Source organism: Python bivittatus, unplaced genomic scaffold, assembly GCF_059951505.1.
Source record: "Python bivittatus isolate LINGU-HERP-01145 unplaced genomic scaffold, Pbiv_v1 ctg000700_np1212, whole genome shotgun sequence".
In the NCBI taxonomy this organism is placed as follows: domain Eukaryota; kingdom Metazoa; phylum Chordata; class Lepidosauria; order Squamata; family Pythonidae; genus Python; species Python bivittatus.
The window spans coordinates 82,343,128-82,367,039 of NW_028277098.1; positions in this window are offsets into that span (position 1 = coordinate 82,343,128).

Sequence of the window (23,912 nt, forward strand, 5' to 3'; positions counted from 1 at the left end):
TGCGGGAGTCTTAGCCGCAGCGGCGTCGCCTCCTATGGGGAGCTCTTAGCGTGGCGGGGATGACCTAGCGCTGAGTCAGCCTTACTCGTTTCCTACGTCCGTCACGTCCCCACCGTGCACTAATAAATAACCTACTTCTTTGCACCGTCATTTTCCAAGCCGAAGAAGGAGACAGAGAAAACTTAAGCCTCTGCTTGGTGCCCGATAGGAGAGTTCACTTAATGCCCCCCCCCCCGATGTTTTGGGATAGAATACCTAAACCCCCATGGGACAGATGTGAAATTCGAAACAGCTGGAGGACACCAAATAGTTGTAGCATACTGTCCAGAGTAGTAGAAGCAGGCTAATCTCGAAAATCTAAACATGATAGGATTTTCTTTTGGTTGGATGGGAGAGCATCAGGAAATCCCTGAGTTGTAACCTAGATGGGAAGTCGAAAAAACTTCCCAAAAGAAAAGCAGTGTCAGATAATTTAGTTGTTGCAAGTAAACAATGCGGACCTGTATGTGCAGTCACCAGGAGCATAGATGATTGTATTATTTATCAGTCTACTTTAAATACGGGCTTCTTTTTTAAGTAGGCATACATGGATTTGTACTGCTAACCAAATGACACTGTTCAGAAAATAATACTCGGGCATTTGTTCAACTACAAAATTTATAAGGATTCTTTGATTCTTATTTCAGGACTGTCTAGTGCCTAGAGTACCACTCCCAATGCTTCCCAAGAAGTGTTGTGCTGTGCAGAGACAAAAACAACAACATTGTTATCTGGAACACAGAACTCCTACTTTTAAATATCTAGTGCTGCCTTCCCCTGCCTGCTATCCTCCAGCTGCCTAGAGATGGATAGAATACATTTGGAAAGAATCCAACTGGAGAAGACTATCCTATGGTCTACCCATTGTATTTGTGAAAACAAACATGAAAAAACAGTCCTTCTCATTAGTTCTCCATATTTTTGTTTTCTGGCTTGTTTTCCCCATTCCAACTAGCCTCATGTCATCTTTCCATTATTAAGAGAAGCAAGGAAGCTTTGGAAAACATCTTGAGTTTCAAAAGATCTACACTCACCTTTTGCTAGCCATGCCCTATGATGAAACAAAGGAAAGAAGAAAAGGAGGAAGGAGGAAGAAGTTGCAAGTCAAGAGTACTAGAAATAATTTATTAGGGTGAATTGAACTGAATCATTCAAGACAGATGAATCAACCTCCTCAAGACAGAACAAAAACAAGCATGTGTGCTGACTGATTGGAGAAATGTGTTATTAAAAAGCAAGATTGTTTCAGCTGTACCCTCATGAGATGGATTCAGTTGCCCCCAGAGAAGAATTAATTAAAAAGGCAGTTTCTGTATCTGCAAACCTGGGCATGTTTTCTTGGAAGCAACAGTGACGTTTACCTTTGAATGAAGTTATGAGGGATCTGGCTGCCAGATTGGTGGCTTTTTAAATCTTTCTCTGAAAATCTTCAAGAAAGGTAAACAGTTGCTATTGGGATCTTGGGAAGTGTGCCCTCCTTTATGGAGGAGAATTATCTGTTTGAAAGCATCCTCTACTTAAAATGCTGTCTGATTTAAAAATAAAGCTTTGAAGTTGCCCTTCAACATTAGAACTTTCCTAAATGCTCTCAGCACCTGAAAATGGGACATAAACTGAATTGAGTAAGTAAAATAAAATAAACACATATTAAACAAGCAGGTAGTTTATATGGACACAGGGCTCAGTCACATACCTCTTTACCTTGCCTTCAAGATGGCCTGATTACTTTTTATGGATGTGCCCTCACATCAAAGCCTCCATCTTGGAGCCAGATGGCTGCTGAGGCAGGCTGAAACTAGATCAAGGTTATCTGGCAGGAAAATGCTGTTTTCCATCAGAAAATGGAAGAAAATCTCCTACATGAACATTCTGGGTCACACAGAGAAGTTATCTTTCAAGGGTCCCTTCCTATCCAGCTACAGGGCTCTGGTCCACCCTGGCCATTTCTGTTTTGGCTGTTGGAGAGGACAGAATCTCTTCCAGCAACCAAATCTTTTTTGGGGGGTTCAGGGAAGATTTAACCTCACAGAAGTCAATATTCCCATTTCTGCACAAAAAGGAAGCGAATGGCTGCCTGCCTGAGGTTGTAGCTCCACACCAGCAGCTCCTGCAAGGAGGGGCTGCAGTGGCTCTCCCGGTTCAGCTGTACATGATGGGGCTTGCACTCACCTGGGGCTCTGAAACTGCTGCCCGTAGTCCACTCTCTCTCTCATCTTTCCTGGGCCAGCTGTCAATGAACACAGTGCCTGCCTCTACACATTGACAAGGAAGGCTCCATAGGCTCCTGCACTGTCTGCCTCCCCTTCTTTCTGGTATCTGTAGCAGCAGGGGCCAGCACTCTCTACCTTTGGGAGATGTTCTCAGCCTGGCTAAACCTGTCTGGAGCAATCCTTGCATACTGCTGCTACCCCTGTCAGGAGCAGCAGCAACAATCTCTGGCCTCATTGGAAGACAGTGGCTCTGCCAGCCTCATTCTGGAGGCCCAGCCAGAAAAATGTCATGGGGCCAATGATTTTTAGATCCACATTTCTCTTTGAGTTGATTACTGCAGTGATCCAGATGGTTTGAAGTGGTATGTTTACCAAAGCCTTAACTGAAGTAACCCTTTGAGGCCATTCTATAGTAAGCCAGCCATTGGCATTCAGTAGTTCCTGTGTGTGCCAAGCCAGCTCTTCCATGGGCATTTCTGGTAAAGAAACAGAAGCAAAGTAACCCTGCTGCACTGGAGATGGCAAATTAGGAACACCTCATTTTTTCTAGTCAAGGCACTGCCTCGAAGTCAGTTGCTCCAGGAATTAGCACTGAGGAGGCTATGCAAAGGTTAGTGATCATAGCTTTAACAGCCTCCTTCAGCCTGGGGTCAGACTTCTCTCTACAGCATGGCAATAAATCTCAACCCTCCAGAATCAAAGTAGTTTTATTTCATAAATTAAGTCATATGCAAAAGATTTACAGTTCATAGCAATCAAGATGTATATATATTCCTATGCTCCAGACTTTAAATTTAGTCTTTCTCAGTCCACAAATAATTTGCGTCTCTCTTTTTGGTCATGAGAAACAGACATAACTGAGGTATATTGACGTAGGGACTTAGTCTGGTCTGAGAATCGTAGCATCCTGCCTCACCTACTTTAGCCCTTATACCCAACTGTCTTCTCTGCGTGGGTACTTCTAGAATTTCCCATCCGGCAGGGTATCACTGAGATTTCTGAGAGTTAAAACTTGCACATTTGGAGGTTGCTCAGTTTGGGAAGGCTGGTATAAAAGGCTCAGCATCCAGGTTCTGGTATGGTCTTCTGAGCAAAGACAAAATCTCTTTTCTTGGTTGGAGAGACTGTCCATCATACACTATCTCTCTCTGCTTCTATCCTTCTCTTCCACCAGCTTTAAGGTATCAAGGGGCATATCCATATGTTCCCCCAACTGCAACTTGAAACTGCCTCACTAACCTTCTTTAGGGACATGACTGCATGACACAGTCTTCTTCTCATCCACAGTCTATACCTGCCCAACTAACTTCAGTGTGTTCTGATCTGATGTGGAAATAGTGTTGTCCATCTACTCCCAATACAAGCCTTGCAATTTGCCTAGTTTCAATTGGTTGCTGCAGGCACTCTCTTCTCCAGTCACTGCCAATTTCTCTCCTTGGGCATTGTGGGTTGTGGTTCTGGATTGACACAGTACCTGGTCACTTCAGAGATGTCTTAGACTTTCATTTCTCTGGCAATCTTACTGCCTGTTAGGACATTTGTTGCTACATTGGCCCAAAGGCAGTTTGCTTTAGAAAGATCCTAGTCTATCTGCTAGAACAATAATTGCTAGAGAGAGCACTTGACCAGGACCTCTCTAACAACCTGCTGGCTTCATTACTGAAGCAGAGAAGAGATCAACAATGTAGGTGAAGCAAATTCTACCAGGAAACTTTTGTACTGTCTTAGAGACTAGATGAAGGCACATCAAACCAGTTGTTTAGATACGTTCATGGTCTATGCTGGGCAAATCCTACCCCGAAATATTTGTAATTATCTTGAAGTCATGTTGCTTTGTGGTCGCTAGGTGGCAAATCCTCTTATTAAATATTCTTGGTTTGGTTGGAACAACAATTATTTTTAAGAATTGCATAACTAATGTTAAGCAAATTTAACTTTTTTCAGAATGCCCTTTGATTATAGGGACATCTTATTTTCTTAGTCCAGGATGTTTTATTCGGCCTATGAACTTCTTTTCTAATATTGTAGCAGCTTTCCTTAGCTTGTAGTAGCATGCCTATAATTTGGATTGTAATAAATGATGAAATAATTTGTTCCCATGCTATTGATGAAGGGAGGAGCAAATATGACTCTTGCAATTCATGTAGAGATTATTTCATGTGCTTTTTCTGGTTTACTGAATCAGCTCTTCTGGATGATCCACTTTAGAGCCTTACTAAGACTTCCATGGCAGTGTGCCATGTACTACTATGCTATCACTTACATTTACAAAGAAAAGCTGACTGACAGGATTGGTAGTACAAAGAGTTAACAACAGGCAATTGCTGATGGTTTGGCACAACTTAACTGCCCCCACCTCTTTCTTGCCTCCACTGCAGAATCTTCTGGCCGCATTTCCAATTGGCTAGAAGCCTAGATAAGCCAAACAAATGCAGAGGAATTTCTTGAGTAATGCTAGTTACAACGTGATTTCTTTAGGTATGACTTAGCAGAGGGATGGACAACCTGTAGCATTCCAGATATTGTTAATTTTAACTCCTAGCATCCCTCACAATTCAGTCATTGGTGGAATAAGTACAAATAGCACATAGGTGAGCTACACATTCACCAATGTGAAATAGTGAAGACTATGCATAAATAAACCAAATCCTGAAAGAATGAAACAAGGGAATATAGGGTGGAATTCTGGAAGCTGATGTGAAACTTAGAAGGGAAAAAATGATCTATTAGAACAAAAATAAAGTAGCAGTATGCATAGCCCAAGTAAATTAAATGCAGATTAACAAAGTAAAAAAGCAACAATGCATGCCACAACAAGCTTAAGGCAATAATGTAAAAACGCTCACAATTACAGAAAGTGTATCTATTGCTAGAGGTAAAAAAAACAACCAAGACTTGCTAAATTAGGCCCTAGTTCCTTTTTAAAATATAACTTGCATATTGCTGTACAAGTGACATTTAAAGCATGGGTACACTCAGCTGTGGTAAAAGCAGCCCATTAATTATACAGAGGGGAGAAAACCCCAGTTGCAACATATATGCAGTTGCTGGAACTGTAGAGTAAAAAGGATGTTAAAGGCCTTAATCCTGAAATAATAAAATATGTATTGGGAAACTTGGACACCAAGCTCCTGGGATCAAAAACAATATGGGGTGGTGTCAAAAAGGTCCAGATGGCAGTCACAACTGCAAAATCAAAGCCCCACCCCCTTTTTTTTAAAAAACATGCCTCACATATGTGACATAAAAGGGTGGGGCTTCAACTGCATAGTTGTGCAACTGAAAAAAGTTGACTTTTTGACACCATTCCCCAGATGCCCCTGGAAACAAACTATACAAAACCTAAATAATCATATGGTCAGTGCAATGGAGTCAAATCAAGGTGAAGAACTTTAGGGAGGCAAACACTGTAATCTTGATGTCCAAGTAGCTTCTTTGTAAAGGAGAACGCTGTCTGCACAAGCTGCTAGGTGCCCTGAAGCCCCGAAGGAAAAGTTTGAGATGGTATGGTGATACCATAACAAATGTTTCATCAGGACTTCAGGCTTCAGTATTTGTACGTTCGATACTCTGCAAATGTTTTCCAATTCTGTTTTTTAAATTTTCTGCTGGTTTTACCTACCTAAAGTAGATAGCATAGATATTTAATAATATAACTATTGTAGTTATATTGTACGGGGATAATAGATTCTCTAAGCTTTAAGGTACATGACAATAAACACACTATCCGCCTTGCAGAAGGTGGCTTCCTAAAATGAAAATTGACTTTTATAGAGGGAGGGAAGTATTGTTTTTCAAAGGCCAGTTGGAAATATTAGTGTGATTAAAAGGAAGCATGGGTTTTGATTGGTATCTAGGGATATGCTGAACAAAAATCAGTATTTGAAAATTACCTTAATAAACCTGGTAGCTATATGATTTTATGGTAAACTGCATACTACTTTATTGCATGTATCAGATCTAGATTTCATGTTTAATAATATTTCTGACTACTGACTCTGACATTTTTTAATATTTTATTTATTTATTTATTTATTTATTTATTTATTTATTTATTTGTTGGATTTCTCCCCCGCCCATCTCCCCCACAACAGGGGACTCCAGGCGACTTACAAAAAACATTAAAACTATAAATATATATAAAATACATAGTACATCCAAAATTAAAACAATACTAAAAAAGGAAAATCCAAGAGGATGGAAAATCAGGCTGCAGACAGCTGGCCGCTATGGGGCTAGCCATCCCCCTGCTTGAAGTATTCCCTCCCCGCCCCAGGCCAAGTGGCAGAACCAGGTCTTCAAAGCCCTTTGGAAGGCCAGGAGTGAGGGGGCCGATTGCACCTCCGGGGGCAGAATGTTCCAAAGGGCGGGGGCTACTGCAGAGAAGGCCCGCCTTCTGGACCCCGCTAATCGGAGTTCTTTTGCCGAGGGGGTCCGAAGCATGTCCTCTCTGTGTGATCGGGTGGGACGGGTTGAAGTCATAGGGGAGAGGCGGTCCCTTAGGTAACCTGGCCCCATGCCATGTAGGGCTTTAAAGGTAATAACACCTTGAATTGGACCCGGAAGCAAAGTGGTACCCAATGCAGCTCATGGAGCAACGGTGTTACATAGGCCCTTCTTGGGGCTCCAAAAATAGCCCGGCCGGCCTCAAGGGGTAGCCTCTAAAAATAAATCCTGCTACAGCTTGTCTGATTTTCTTACAAAATCACACTCAGAAAAGATCTCTATACACATACTTCTAGAGAAATATATGCACGTATTATTGAAGCTTGGCATTGTGTGAGAAAAGAGCTATTCTTACAAAATTCACTGTCTTCTACCGTTACAATATATGATCAAACTTAGCATGAGGAGATAAAGCTAGGAGGAAAATAAATAATATATGACTGTGAAATTGTTTCGCCTCTTGAAATGTGTGCTATAGATGTGGTCCTTTTGTTCATCCACTTCTAACCCTTGAATGTCATGTTGTATTCAAAAACCTGTTGAGCCCCACCTACTGCTCTCAATATCTTCTTTGAAACAGAAATTATATGCAGGTCTGCTACACATAGCAGCGTAGTTTCCGTAATCAAAGTGACTGTAATTCCCTGTATAGGTGGGGTTCATTAATATGACCAAAGGACTTGTGTCTAGGATACCTCTGTATAGGTTGTGCTCTACTTTATTCAAATTAATCAATTCTCTTCATTTCCATCCTCTCTCCAGTTTGAGGTAATAAGCATCAAGCTCTCTCAATGTTTTACAAACATTAGTGCTATATAGGTTTGTGGAATTTTGGGCTGAATTTTCACAAACTACTTTTGAAATTCCTCTTAGTTACAAAAGCCCACTGCCTTTTAACATGGGGAGTAACTCTCTGAACATATCAAACATTTCCAAATTGCCTGGTCTGATCTAGCAAATAGTCTGATGCTCTTGAGGTATTTGGGGCAATTCCCACAATCGTTTCCCAATGTTTTGTGACTGGAGATGATGGGACAGTGTCTAAAATAAGTACTGGGCACCAGGTCGTCTATGCCTCTGATAAATCATTAAAGAAAGCCCATAACTGCTTTCAACATTCTTCTTCCTTCCTGAGATGATTCTATGCATTGGACAAAAACCTTAGACATGTGAATAATCATATATAACAATGAACCAGAATCCCTAATTCATACAGCTAAATGCAAACAAGTAAACCAGGAAGGGGTAACTTATTGTGATGTCTGAACTTGGAATCCTGTTTCTTTGCTACTAAAGGAGACAGGAAAGTAAGGCAGCCAAAATAGGGTCAGATATCATGATAGGCTATCCATTCCTGGTTAGTTTTATCCAGTTGTATAAAGGGAAGAACAAATCAAGACTCTCATTCATAACAAACCATGCCAAATTTGATTGTGTGTTTCTGCAGTTTAGGCTTGGAGAATGTCATGAAGAGGGTATTTCTGATAGAGTTCTACAGGTTTTCATCAGCATGGCAAGCCTTCAGTTTGTGGAGAGCTCCTGAGAATGGGATGGTCTGCAAAATAGGCAACCACTTTCTTCCTAGTTTTCATTTTCTCTTGCTATTGATTTATAAAAAAGAAAAGAATCATAATCAAGATATAGGCATCCTAGAAAAATAGAGTGAACAGTGTAATCCCTTGTGGCTCTTGATATAATCTCAGAGACCTCTGCAGAAGATTTGATCAGAGGCATCCTAAAGGCCTACTTGTCTTGGGATAGAGAGAAGAGTGTGTCAAAAGAGAAAAAAAGGGGGTATCAGATAATGCTGGGTCACATTCAGTGCTTGCTTCAACTCAGTTTACCTGCAGTGCTCTACAGGTACCTACTCCAAAGCACCGTGCCCTTAAGCAGAAAAAAGTTGGCTCACTCTTCATACTGGGCCAATTTCTTTCACTAAAATGGGCTTTAATATGGTCCTAACAAGTCCATAAGGGGATTGCCATCTGGCAGCATGAAAGCTAGAGCAGGTTTTCCGAACAACTTCAGCTGTGCAAAATTGAAACAAGATGTGATTTTTCCAATGGCTCAGTTTCACTTAAGCAAAACAAGACTTGTGTATTTTACATAACTGATACTGACACAATGAGCTCTAAGGCAGCCTCTTCTGACTATAATTCCTGTCCTGCATAACAGAATGGGGGTGGTAAAACTGCGGGGATGGTGGCTTCCTTGTAGGTGGAACACAATGTACGCATGTCAAATCTGTACATGGTATGGAACTAATTTATTTCAGCCTATGTTTTAAATGACAGTTTGCTCCTTTTCTTTCCCCAACCTGGTGCTTTCCAGACTGGATTGAATTACAACTTCCATCACTCCTAACTAGCATAGCCTCAGATTGGTAAAGGCTGCCTATGGTGCTTGAGATCAAGTAGTTGAGTTAGCTAGAAGAGTATCCATTCCTATATAGTCCTCCCTGAGCAAGCCTTAGACATGGCCATCCTATTGGATGGAATTAATTATCATGAGATCTGTCAGATTCAATAATGCGTCTCATTAGATGAACTATTATAACATTTTCAAAAAGCTGACTTTTCTCCTCAATGTATGAGGGAAATTAATGTAGTAAGTGTTACTCTTCTGGCTTACTGGTGCTGAATTAGTCTGTGCATCCCTTTAAAGGTCCACATGCCTTAAATTTCCTAATTGTTTTATATTATTTGTGTCAGCTTTCCCCATTCTGTTACCTTCAGAGACGGAAGTGATGAGGAATGTAGTCCAAGGGCACTTCCACATCAGATGCTTGTGCTTCCCCTGAGTTGGCTTTGCATTGCTATTAAACCACGCTGTCATCTCTCTTTAGCAGATGAACCGGTTTACTTCTGGCTCAGCTGCAGAGGCATTGCTGTGAAGCTGGTTTTCATATGGAAATGTTGTCACAGGGCAGCTTAGAGACAGGTCATTTCCTGCAAGGTCACCTGTGCTTGTGTATTTGCAACAGCAAGTTGGCCAAATTTCAGTGTGGTGATTTTTCATGGTTGCTTTTTAAAAAAAAATTGGAGGTGGGGTTGGGAATGGGAGGTCTCCCTCTCCTCCATCCCCATCCTTCAGTGCACCAGAAAATGCCCCAACGTTGTTTTTCAGGATGCTGATTTCAACCACTTTTTCACATTCTGGGAGGGTTTCAAAGCTGGGAAGGGGGCAAGAACCTTCTGAGAGGGAAACCACTCTCATTTCTACCTCAAAGCCCTCTACCAGTGCAGCCATTTTATGCAGTTTTTCAGTGGTTTACAATGATTAAGGGGGAGGGAATGGGAAATATTTACCTCCCAAAGACTTCATGTTCCTATTCCCACCAAAAATGAGGAAGAAATGGGCATAAAAAATTCAGCCCCATCTCTTCCAGTGATGCCACTGAATGGCTTCCTGCAGTCCTCTGGAAGGTGAGAAGGCTGTTGTGCTCCCCAGTTTCTCAAACATCACCCACCTATCTCTAAAGGGAAGGCTAGTTTGGTAGCTTCACACTTTCCCTCCAGAAGCTCTGGCAGCGGTGGTTGGAAACAGGTATGAAATTAACAAGATTTTTAGTTTCTCCCATTTCTTCTGCAGGTTGTTGCTGCAGAAGAACAGCTGCAACAACTCAGGGTGAGCAATGATTTTGGGTCCTTGTTACTATTGCTGCAAGGTCCACCAGCAGTGAAGCAAATTGTGGGTCATTTTCAAACAGCTTTTGAGGGATTGAGAAGTGGAATCAGTAGCAGTGCCTAACATATGTGGAGGACATTGGTTTTCTTTGGAAACATCTGGAGGGCATCAGGTTGGGGAAGCCTTCCTTACATATGTTGTATTTTTTTTTACTTCTTTATTATGTGAAGATGGATAGGGAGTATATAGAATTAATTGGTACACATGTGCTAATTGTGAATATTTAAATTTCCATTTCAAACCTTTATACTCTGATTTTATTTGTAATAATTTATTTAGGAAAATAACTCTGATGCCAAGGTTTATGAAGAGGAATAACTCCAAGGCAGTGTGGGACAGGAAACTGAGTAATATTCTGCATGCATGGAAGGGAAAAACAAGATCCAGCAATAATACTTATTCAGAAAATAAGTATTTTTTATTTTATCCCAACTTTCAGGAAGGTGAATAAAAAAAAAGTCCTAGTTCTCTATGTATAAGAAGAAGTCTAGTATTGTTCTCTGTAAGACTAATTTGTTGTGTTGGGAATTTTCCCAATTGGTTTATGTCGCAGTCCACAGCTTCCCTTTTCCTTTTATCAATTTGAATGTGATACAACTGTGACGTGCGTGGGCACCTTTTCTAAATATGGCAACAAGTTCCTTAGGTAGAAGGAAGGAAAACCCCACCTGTGTGGCTGCTGGGTTTTCCAGGCAACAAGGCCTGGCACAAGCCTTTTTGGATAATTTGATTCTGATGTAATCAACCATTCTGTTTGGGAAAGTCCCAGCTCAGCTGTTCAGCTTGCTCAGCAAAGAACCACAAAACCACAGAATTTCCCCTTATAGCACATTTTTTTTTAAAGCAATTAGTTTCCATTTTCTAGTTCTCTCCTGAGCACTTCATCAGACAGCTGAAATTCTGAGAATCTGTGTCTGGACTGTGCCTACTTCAAGGCAAGTGGATGTTCACATGGCGACGTGCTATCATGTACAAGAAATGGGTAGCACAGGGCTCCTCTGGTGCAATTTCTGGACCCCCCTCTGACTATGCTAACAGATTTCAGTCGTGCAGTTGCCAAACACTGGTGGTGCAGTTACAGTACTCATTTTTAGGTTGGCAACAAACACCACTTTGTGTTAAAACAGAAAAGTTTTAATATAGTTTTACAAGCAAGACACTCTCTCCCCATACTCTCCATCCCCCAGAAATGCAGCCCCATTTCCTTTGCATCATCACCCCACTCATTCCATCTGTGCTCCATCCCCTGTGGCCCTCTGCCTATTCCTCTTCCCCAAAGTGAAGTTTGGCTGATGGCCAGGGAAAGATGATTCATTCCTGATATTTAAGCAATGGATCTTGCCTTCCCTCTTTGCAACAGGAGTGGGAGAAGCTCAATCATAAAATGCTTTTATTCCAATTTATTGTTTTGTAGTGGTACAGAAATACTACCTCCTCAGGCTGGTGAAATCAAGAATTGGTTCTGAGATCGTTCCCTCACCCTGGTATCTCCTCCTCTGCTCCAAAACTACATGTTCATCCCTCAAAGTTGGGGAACTGTTTATATGATGCCAACAGTTCTATGGGATGAAGTTATCGCACGCTACTAGTATGGCAGTAGAACTGCAGAAAACCATTCCTCATTGTCCCGCGTTTTGGTTTTTGTTGGACAAGGCAGTGGATGTTTTATATTTCCATCTTCTGAACAGAAGGCCAGATCCTTTGCGTAATTCCTGTGGGTTTATTTAAAAAAAAAACAAGTTAAAGAAAATGCAGAGCACGGATTTTTAAATTCTTTCCAATCCTTTTACCAGCAGTGGCCATAAGAGGCCTTTTCCCCCCATGCAATGAAATAGTGTATTGTGTCTGTGTTTTTGTTTTCCCCTTGTGCTACATCTCTCTGTGTTTGGGTATGATGTGTGCACTGGGAGGCACAGGGCAGGCTGCGTGTGCTCTGCCCTGAATCATGTGACCAGGAAGAGAAAGAAGGGTGCTTAGGGTGGGGCATTTGGCAGCATTTCAAGCAACTACCCATTTGCCTCTCCTAAAGGGAAGCATTTGTGGATTTTTTGTTTTTTTTCCTGGAATGTTTTCCCTGCAACCCCAAACCAGTTCTAACCCATATTTTGTTTACCAGCTTCTCTCACCATACTGCATTTACTGTAGTCTCTTTCTTTTGAGTTTGGGGAGAGGTATCTCACTGTCGGTTAGCTGGATAGTTCTGAGCCCCTTTGCATCGTTTCTTTCATGTTCTAACATCACGTTGTTTTGGAAAGAATAAACGATAACACTTGATACAGATTCACAGATTTTAAATCCAGAGTACGAAGATTTAATCTCTGTACATTATTTCCAGGAACAGAGTCTGCAAGGAGTCCTCCCCCCTCCCAACACCAGTAGTCTGCAAACAATAGCGGGAGATTGCTATGGGTTTCCTCTTGTTATTAGTGAGGCAACTGGTTGACTTCTGGGAAACCAAACATTGCATTAGATTGGCTTTTGACTTACTTCTGCAGGGCTCTCCCAACAAGACAGGTGAAGGTTGTCGTGTTTCAGATCTTTTAGCAGTTTTGTTTGGGGGTGGTGAAATTTTCAGTGGTGACTTGGAATGTGCAACTGCATTTGAATGCTGCTAAAGGCTAAAACTATATGTTGGGGAAAAAAGTTATTAAAAAGTATATGCAAACTGGCTACTTCTCTTTTGAAGCAGCAGCAGCCACAGGATCTGGTCCAGAACTTACTCCCAATCTGATCTGAAGGCTCACACTGTATTCCATGGACTGCCATATGTCCATGTAGGTATAGTTTACTATTAACAATCCCTTCATGGTCTAATACAGTGTTGTCCAAACTTGGCCACTTTAAGATGAGTGGACTTCAACTCCCAGAATGCTGGCTGGGGAATTCTGGGAGTTGAAGTCCACTCATCTTAAAGTGGCCAAGTTTGGACAACACTGGTCTAATAGGTATTAGTAACTGGGAGGGGAGTTTTCAGCAGAAATTGGAATGGCTGGGGTCCCCATTCACAAGAAAAAAAAATATAGTGTCCTTTCTTCAAAACAACAGCAAGTTGGGCAGGCTAAGCTCACTTTAAAAATGTGTATTGTAACAAGTCTGGCTCTGAATTTACATAATTTCTAGACTTCTGATTAATATTTGTTTTGAAAAAAGGCAGATGAACTGAATACATTTTCCTTTCTTTTGCCTTTCAAACATTAATTATAGGTGGTTTCAGCAGAAGAATTCATATTATATATTGCCCTAATGGAATCCCAGGTGTGAACTGTGCTTTTTAAATCCAATTTAATGACAGATAGCCTTGAAAAAAATCGTTTTTCACACTCTCCTGAAAACGCTGTTTGCTATTTACAGCAACAATGCCAAACAATGGCATTGTTGCTGTAAATGCCTTGACTATGCTTATAAAAGTCATATTCTATAGGCATAGTCAAGTTTTCTTCAATATTGTACAGAGAATCAAAATTATTAATGTTGAACAGGTAACTTTGAAGGATTAGTTGTTTTGTCTGATTGGAAAGTGATATCAATATTCTTAGTTTGAAAACCATATGCCACATGGCAAGAATCTGTGTAACCTGGAAGGTCTCAACCTGTAAATGGAGATGAAAACCTTCAGTGTTCAGGAAATATTACTGAATTCATGCAAATCTCTTAAGGCTGGAAAACACATCAGCAGTTAGGCTGATTTCCCACTTCATGTATTACTCATTGGCCTCAAGTCAGTGATCTTTTTCTTTTTTTATCACTTTGGTTAGACTTGACAAACCTAGATTTTTGCATTTTTCAACCTGAAATTTCAACGTAAGTACTGAAATTCAAAATCCCTTTGCTATGGCTGATTATAAGTACTAAGAATTAAGCTACTGCAGTCCAACAGTGCAGAGACAGTCCAGCAAAGACAGTAAAAAACAAACTTCTAAGTTTGTGGACTCCTTCATTATCATATATGACTGTATGAGACTATCCTTTGTTCTGTTTTGTTCTCTGAGACCAACCTGCTAACAGCTATTTTTACTAGTGTATTGGAGGAACCAATTTTGTAAGAAGACTCTGAGCTCTTTTCTCCAGCAGAGATGCCCATCCTGAGGACACAGACCCGCTTGCTGTTCCAAAAGCCTTGGTGTGATCCCTACAGCATGGCAAAAGTTTTTATACTGAACAAAATAAAATGAAATGCAGTTCTACCTTCTTTAGAAAGCAACCCCAAAAATGATATTCAAAAGGAAAATGTGACCTTGTCCTGAAACAAAATTGTGCATCCCTGGATTAAAGAATACTTTTTTCCAAGTACGTAGCCATTAGATACTAGCTTCCTAAAAGTCCAGATAATCTCAGGAGGAAAACTAAGCATGCATTAAGATTGATCATACTGACAGTATTCAGACATTGTAAAAATAATGGTTCATTCTTATGAGAACAAATCTAGTCTCCTGTGGACTCTCACTTTCCCTTCCATACTCTTTGCAAGGAAGAGACTGGGAACTTTGGCTTCCAGATTTGATTAGCATCCAAACTCTAAATTAATTGTAACAATGCTTTGTTGGAATAAACCAGTTGCAATCTATTACACAGATTGTTAAAATTAACCATGGTGTTTCAGTTTAGAAGACACAGCAAATTGCAGTTTCTTGAAAAGAAAGCTAACACTACTGAACTCCTTTTGCAGCCTTGTTTATCCTTGTCACAGAAGGCTAAATATGTTCCTATTATGACATTTGAATACAGGCAAAGAGACCATGGGATTTAGTCTTGTCTATGCTGCCTAACAGCAGCTCTTCAAGATTTCAGCTAGAGATCTTTTTAACTTAAACATATGAATGCAGTCCCCAAGAACCTTGGATGTGTCCCCAATAGACCTCCAAAAACTATTACTAAATTATAAGTTTTAATGTGCCAGGACGGGAAAATTATTCAATAGTTGACTAGAAGGTAATACCCTCAATCCTCATTATCTGCGCATTCTGCTTCCTCAGATTCGCTTATACGCTTCTATAAAAGTGTAACACATTTTTTGTCAAACGCGGTCTCAATGCGGCTATACGCAGCCATGCATAGTAGGGAAAAAAGTCTGAGAGCTTTATTGCGCAGCATCAACATGAGCTTCACTAAGGGAAACTCTGTTCTTGTTCTTGCAGTATTTGTTGTGTTAACAAGTCTCAGTGTCGTTCTGATAATAGATCACATGTTCTCACTAGGATGAATGCTTCAATAACCGTGGTTTCTGTTTCTGTGAGGGTTTTCAAGAACGTAACCCCTGTGGATTACAAGGATTGAGTGTAATATTATATTTAATGTTAATTAAATATAAATTTATATCAAATTTAGGTTTTGTCCTAGTCCTACTGTCAGTTGTTTGAGGCCAGCCAAATCAAGGAACAGATGCCGCAGCGATTCCAAGAATACTATTTTATTGTTGTAGGGTATTATAACAGAATCTTGAAAGTCTAAGTTTTATTCTGCCCCATTTTATACTAAATAAAATTAAGGTGGAAGTGCTGGTGATGGTGAGCTTTTTTCTCATGCTTCCATCAATCTCTGGACTGTGTAACCACTTCTCTAGGTCCCTCGTTAATGGCTTTCATACCTTCCCAAGGTCATTTCTAAATTCCTTTACATTGACTCACTGTGTTTTGGAATGTGGCTGCTGAGATACCATTCTTGGCCCAGAAAAAAATGCAATTTTAACTAGAAATGCCAGGTATTAGACAAAAAATATGTCACCAAAGCACTGTAATTATCCAATACTGCTATATGTGCAACGTGAAAATATAAACATCAATTGAAGTAATACAAACATTTCAAGGTTTCCACCAATGTAGAAACTATGCCAAGATCATATATGTTCATTTGATAGTAACTTTGCATTTAGAATAGCTTTTAAACACTAGCCTGCTGTATTAGGACACTTAATATTGCTATCTCTTGATATTTTACTGACATTACTATTCATATCTGCTTTTGCTTTCTTTTAATGTATTATTGATGTTTATTTGATTATTTCTTTAATAAAGGAATGGGATTTAAATAATCAGTATAATGAAATGAAAATAAGCTGTATCTATTCTGAGATAACTCAAAGGGGAATTTTTTCTGTAAACTATTCTTGTAAAAGAGTTCAACAAATGTAATTATTTTCTAGCATGCCTCCGATTAGTTTTGATTTTGCTAAGTGCACAGTGAATTAGGAACAAATGCCTGCTGAATCTGTTCTAAGTAATCACTGTAAAAAACAGAGTATGAATTTCCATTAAAAATACTACAGAAGGACACACACATATAAAATGTTTATTAAAAATTATTACAGAGATAAAAGATAAATATGAAATAATCTAAAGTAAGATTAAAGAAAAGAAAAAAAAACAATAATGTGAAGTGAGAAAGTAAGAAAAGTGTGAAAAGAAATACAAATAGAAAAAAAGAAAAATATAAAGCTACTTCCAATCTTTACAGCAGTTACAAACAAACTTATCTTCTTTCCTCCCTCATTAAAATTACATCCTAATTCTCTTTTTCCCATATCCAACCTTTTTTAGTCAGCAAATCCATAAATCACCAATTCATTTTTTTTCCATTTTCAGCAAAAAGTCCATAAGAGGTTTCTAGTCTTTAGTAAAAGTACAGGTAGTCCTCATTCAGCAACCATTTGAAGTTTAAACGGTGCTAAATGAATGGTAGTTACGACTGGTCCTTGAAGTTAGGGCCATTGCAGCACCCCCGCAGTCATGTGATCAAAATTGAGCACTTGGCAGTCCTCCTGCATATACTGACAGAAATAAATCTCCGCTAGTAGTAGTGATTGAGTTAACCAGCTTTTCTTAGTTAATTGCTATTATGAGAGAATTTTCCAATCTTCCCCACCAGTAAGAGAGAGAAATTTTAATCTATTCCTCCCCTACAGCCCCCCCCCATTTTCATATATCTTTCCTTTACAGATAAAAATTGTATGTTTAATTTACCAAAGATACTGAACAAAAATATGAATGGACATTTTCCATAACAACAACACTTTTCATTTTGTGGTACAGTTTTGTAGTTAACCGTTAATGCTTCCTTTCCTTTGTAAATGTGTTTAAAACTACATTCTTGGTAGCTTGCCTCTGGAGAATTTATTTTCAACAATATGAAGTAATCACTATGAGTTAAGAGATTTGTTAATGAAGAGAACGTTTTTACATTTACAGGCTACTGAAAGTTGCTGTAAGTCCTCTTGCAAGGAACAATTATTTGAGAATAAATTGATGGACATAACAGAGTCTTAGGATCCAGGATTACAGTTCAGTAGTGTTTACTCATACTCGTTGCAAGGACACCAGCTGCCAACAGAGCTGTGCTACAAAAACATCATGCAAATTAGAAAAGTACAAAGATCACCAGAATGACATGTTTCAGTTTAGAGAGGTGAAAAGAGAAAGAAAAAAAAAAATGGAATAGCCATAAAACATGGATTCTTAACTTTTTTGTGCCATGGACCCGCTGAGAGTCTGGTAAAACCTATGTACCCCTTCTCAGAAAAAATTATTTAAATGCAGAAATATAGTTCATAGATACAGACTGTATTACAAAGGAAACAGTTATGCTCAATTATAGTGATACATATTTAAAAAGTAAGAAATATATAGTAATATATGTGCTTCCTTATTAATATATTAAATCAAAAACAAGAAAAGCTAAATTTCAGTGGTTAGTGACAATACAGGTAGTGCTTGTTTAATGTCCACTCATTCAGTGACTGCTTGACGTTACGACAGCACTGAACAAGGGGTACTTACAATGGGTCCTCGTAGTTGTGGCCGCCGCAGTGTCCCTACGTCATGTGATTGCAATTTGGGTGCTCAGCAGTGACATCACAGTGTCCTATGAGCTTCACTGCTGGCTTCCAAAAAGCAAAGCCAATGGGGAAGCCAGCAGAAAGTTGCAAATGGCAATCATGAGACCGCAGGATGCCGCGACCACGTGGGATTTGCCTAATGAAGGCAGCTGGGACTGCCAGAACTGCTGTCATCAGTTGGCACAGTCACATGATGTTGTGCCTTACAACCGTGGCATTTAGCAACAGAGTTCCTAGTCCCAATTACTGTCATGAGAACTACCTCTAATTTTTTTTTCCATCCAAGTTCATGGACTCCCTGAAATCTATTCTGGGGCCCAGGTTAAGATCCCCTGTCATAAAGCAAGTAGTTAGGAGACAACCAAAGGTCTTCCCCACTACTGAAGTGCTCTCTATTCATCCTTGATTCAGCAAAAAACTAGACCAGCACAAAATCTGCTGTCCTTATTGCTACCTTGCCATTGCCTTGTTTTCAAGTCCCTCCCATCACCTGACTTCCCTCCAAGGTAATGGATGACCAAGCTGAACAGATTTTGTACACCTTGAGCCTGTCCTTGGACAGTGTCAAAATAAGAAGGGAAAACTACTTTAAGACCAATACAGCTCAGGATCTTCAATCATGGGCCTGGGATAAGTGCCAGACAGCATCATATTGGTGCATGCTTGTGTGGTGATCAGTGAAGAAACTAATGTTACATGCATAGACTCCACTTCTGAGCAGACATGTCTTGGTTACATTTATAGGTTTCTGCAGGAAGGGAATGTAATGTGAAAGTGATGAAATGTGAATCCCAACACAAATTCCACCATTTGTGTTGTGTTGTCACCTTCCTGTCATCATTGCTTGCTGCACACCTGTGGGACCATGAGCTTTTGCCCAGGTTTTAGTTATTTAGAAGCAGGGCTACCATATGCGGATTGCAAAAATTCAGAACAATCACAAAATACATACATAAAATAATTCTTTGCTGCTATTTAATGACTCTCAGGATTTTTGCAGCCCAGATACAGTTTGGCTTTCTCTTTGAAATCCTGTGGCTTTCATGAGTTCCCTAGAACTCCTATACAGTTCCGGCACAGACTATTCAAATGACAAGCCACCCACATGAGTGGCTTGTCCCTCCATGTGAAGGAAATAAAGATGACTCACTGCTGCCCACCATCTGTATGCTTTCTTTGGCATCAAAGTGATCAACTGCTCCTTTATCAGACTTAAAACACATTGCCTCAGAAGTCTTAGATGCAAGAATCAGAGCAGCATAAAAGCTTCAGCAATTTCTCAGAATCAGAACAGTACAGTGACAAAGGCTGTATCGTTAACAAGTAAAATCTTTGTGCCAGTTTACGTATGTTAGAAGTAAGCAACACGTGTCTTTGAAAGTATTCTTCCCCATACAAATAAGTCAGAAGACAAAATCTGTTATAATAAATAGTACTTCATTTCTGTTCTGAGAAAATGAGCATTTTTTACTAAACAATGTTAGTATTTACTAATTTGCTATCCATCTTAGACCCTCACTTTATCAAAAGCAATTGCATGTATTGCACAATTAAAGCAAGTAACAGATAATAATGTAATGGAATTAATCTATACCATGGACTTATGGTATAGATTAAAACATAAAGAGACCGGTTGCCCAGTAAGAAATTTTTTACAGCCTGATCCTATGTGTGCTTATCTAAATGCAATTCTTAATGTATTTAGTTCCAATAAAATTGCACTCATTTTCTCAAATGAGTTTTTAATTTATGCAGCCTGCAATTCCACACAAGCCTTCTTCGAAGTAATTTTTATTCTGGAATTCAGTGGCAGTTAATTCTAAATACAGGACTGTATTGTGAATCTGCTTTTTCTGAAGAACAAAAAAAGAGCATTTTCAGTTGAGGCTTAAAGATTATTTTGTTCTTGTGCATTAGAAATGAACCTCTCACATAATCTCTTTAGAACTTTAAAAATCAATTGGCCTAATACAAGCAATATAATGTGCATTAAGTTCTGCCTCTAAATTAGGGGCTGTACATAACACATGTATTATTTATTTAGTAAGCCCACGTTGAAGTTCTCTGGGCAGGTTACAAGTGACATGAATTGTTAAAACAATCAGATGGTTGAAAAAAAAAAAACAGAATCCCACAGGAGAAAAATATAAAAATGAAATTAGATAAAATGCTGATTTTGAAACAACCACACAAGCCTGTTTATGTCCAATATCTTGGATTCCTTATTTGACATGGTCTTTTCTTAGTATCAGTGTTCAACACTGTTAGCTCTAATAATTTATTTGGAAGTTGTTGAGCTACAAGTGTCCCTAATATTTTGGGCCCAGTGGACACACTGGACTTTTAAGAGCATGTTATGGAGATAGTCACAAAGTTGTGATTGGTGGACATGACCAATCACAAAAAGCACTCATATTACATAGAAGACAAACTAAGCATTGGGTTGCAACCATCCAAATTCTGTTTTGTTTTATTTGTAAGAATGAAAACCTGGAATCTGTGTGGGATCCAAAAACATTGCAGAAGATACAGGCTATGCTTTAGGCTGGTGCTTTACTCCATGCCAGCTTTTCAATCATTTTTCTAAATTAAAAAAACTCTTTAAAAAATTGGAGCAGGAGCTTGATGGGCCTCAAGGAAAAATGATGTGAAAAACAGAGTGGTTGTGTCTGCAACATCCCCCCCCCCCCCCCAAATGGGCAGTCTTGAAAGTTCTGGGGTGGTTGTGCATTTCCAGAAGTTCATGGTGTGGAATGGGAAATGGTTCATGGTGGCACACGTAGTTCAGTCCTCCATCATGACAAACCACCTCCTGTTCTGGAAATGCATAAACTACCTCCAGAATGTTCAGACTGGCTGTTCTAGATGAAAAACAAAACATTCCAATAGATTGCTTTGGAGACAAACCACTAAATTTTGCACATGTACGTGCGTGTGTGTCTCCTAAATGGAAACATTCACTGAATTGAAGAAGACAATAAGTTACCGAAAACATCTACAGCGTGGCTTCTTAGAATGAAGGAGCTGACAACATTCCTAGCTGTTGCCCAAATGCCTCTTCCATAGGAATACATCAGGGATTTTTTTCTGAATTTCTTTTCTCTGCAGCCTTTAACCAGATCCAGCCCATTTTTGAACTTGATCTTTCTTTTGCTGGGCTCTTCACACACCCTGCATTTGGTCCTCTTCTGATCAGTTTTTGAAAAGTTATCCTGCTGATGAGAGACAAAAGAACAGCCCCAAATCTCTTTGACAATTTCTTTTCAACGTTCCATTGAAAAGCATGGAGTGTGTGACTTCTGGATTTTATATCTAAACCTTTGATAACAGCTCCAGTTTGGGTCACATAATCAGGAGGCGGCAGCTAAGAATGGAATAACTGGTAGCATTCTGAGACAGTGCCCAACTGCCTGTCCCATAGGGATTTTTTTTTTTTTGTCTGCGCTCAGTCATTGCTGACCCTGCAGTGACTGCTTGGACGAGTCCTTGCAGTTTTCAAGGCAACTGTTTTTCGGAAGTGGTTTGCCAGAGCCTCCTTCCTAGGGCAGAGCCCAGCTGGCAAGCGCAGGAGGCGGGGTTTCCGTTGCTTCGCGCCCTTTTCGGGCGCGCGCGGTTTTTCGCGCTTACCGGCAACTGCTCCCAACTCCTTTTTTGCAAGGCGCCGCCAGCATTTTTCCTCCCACCGGAGTGAGAGTCCCCATTTATCTACTCACGTGAGTTTTCGACCTGTTGGGTTGACAGGAACTGGGGAGGAAACAGGAGCTCACCCTGTTTAATGCGAAGGCTGGACTCGAACCGCTGAAGCGTCGACCATTTCTGGCCGGCAACTTTCAGCGTCATTAAGCCGCTGCGCCACCGCGTCCCCCTCCCATAGGGATGCATTGGGTGATTTTTTTCTGGAATGTTTTTCTCCACAACTTTCTGTCAGATTCAGACCATTTTTGAACTTAAAGTTTCTTCTTCTGGTTTCTCCCACCACACCAAACTTGGTTCTGTTCTGTTCAGGTTTCAGAGAGTTATCCTGCCAATAGATAAACTCCCAAGCATCTTTACGTAATTTCTTCCAACAATTTGTTGGGTTAGAAACAATAAAAAGAGGATGGCTCATGAGGAAAAATAAGAAAGAAGGGTATGGCATTTTTGCAATGTTTTGTGCAATAAGCACCAACTGTATTTCTGTAGAGGCCCACGGCCCTTAAGAGCTTTGGATGGATCTGGTAAAAGTGAGGCTCCTTTTCCAAGGGAGGGACAAATGGGAGGAATTGGAAGACATTGCATTTGGCAGAAATGTGGTTCAGTGTCTCTCCAGCTACTATAAATCCATGATTAGTGGCAGTGCCCATATTTCAGCGTAATTCAGGACTAGTTACCTGGCAGTCTAAGCTTGCTTTTGATCAAAAGATGATTTCCAACCTCTGAGAGAAATTTGGCCCTCAAGAGCTGCTTGCTATGGAAGTGTTTGTGATGAAACAGCAGGGGAGACACTTTTCTTCTACGCCAAAGACCAGCCTTAGTTTGCTCTTCACATATCTACAATACAATCCAGCACTTCTGCCAACTGATTTCACATCCAGAAACAGAACTGGGCCCTCGCCCAGAGCTTTTGCTTCTCTCCCCCACTCTACTGTAACAGTTTCTCTTGGTACATTTCTTTCACGAGGCATCCTAGCACACATGTACGTGTGAGGGGAAAACAAAGGCACTCCAAATCTAAACATTTTTCAAAGCTCCCTCGAGACGTTTTGCTCTTCTCTTCCTCCTCTTGCTAGAGTTGCTTGTAGTGCAGCTTTTGGGGTCAGGATAAAGCAAGACCACTTGCTAGAAAGGCCAGGTCTCTGTGGGCAGAGAAAGAGATGCTGGCAGAAGTGGCTGGTTTTCCTGCTGGCCGATGATGCTATGTGGAGGGGAAGGAACAGTAGGGAAGCCACTAACTGCTGACCGAAACTGCACTGCAATACATTACGTGAGGGTAGCCTAAGCTAGTTGCTAAGACATAGGAAAGACAGGCTGCAGGGACCAGATAATTCATATTGTTATACTTTAATCCCAACTCAAGAATGAGAGGAAAGCACATTACTGGGCCATGAGGAAGAGCCTAGAGAAGAATCATATTAACTACAGGCCTGTGCAGAATAGCCACATCTGCCTTGATGAAGTACAGGTCCTGCAGAAGCATTCATTATGCCCCAGCAAAGAATCAAGGCATGGCCAGTCTGCCTTGTTAAGGCACTCTGCTTTGACCACAAGGACTTATGCAGATGTGCTGCACATACCCAGCAGCCCTTAGCCAATAAAGCAAAACAGCACCCCACTGTTGAAAAGCAGGACACAATGCATTGCAGTTTTACTGCGTAGGGTAGTTTTGCTCAAGCCTTCAACAAAGCAAAGCGTCCCTTTGAAAAGCCACATGGCCTTAATTAATTATATTTAATTTTTAACGACATTCAAAGCAAATGAAACAAAATTCAATTTACTTTCTGTCCCCGCCCTACCCAATTGGAATGCGGGCACCAGCACACTACTCAAAGGCAAATTGCATTGTATTTCCTTCATCACTTAGTCTCATGGAGTATGATTGGTGATATGCCATGGGTATACTCCTGGGCGCACTCTATGAAGTGAGCGGTAGTAACTGAATTTCCTGCCCCACTGTTTTGTGAACTTTACCATCTTCTAATTCTGAAGTTTCCTAGAGGCTGCTA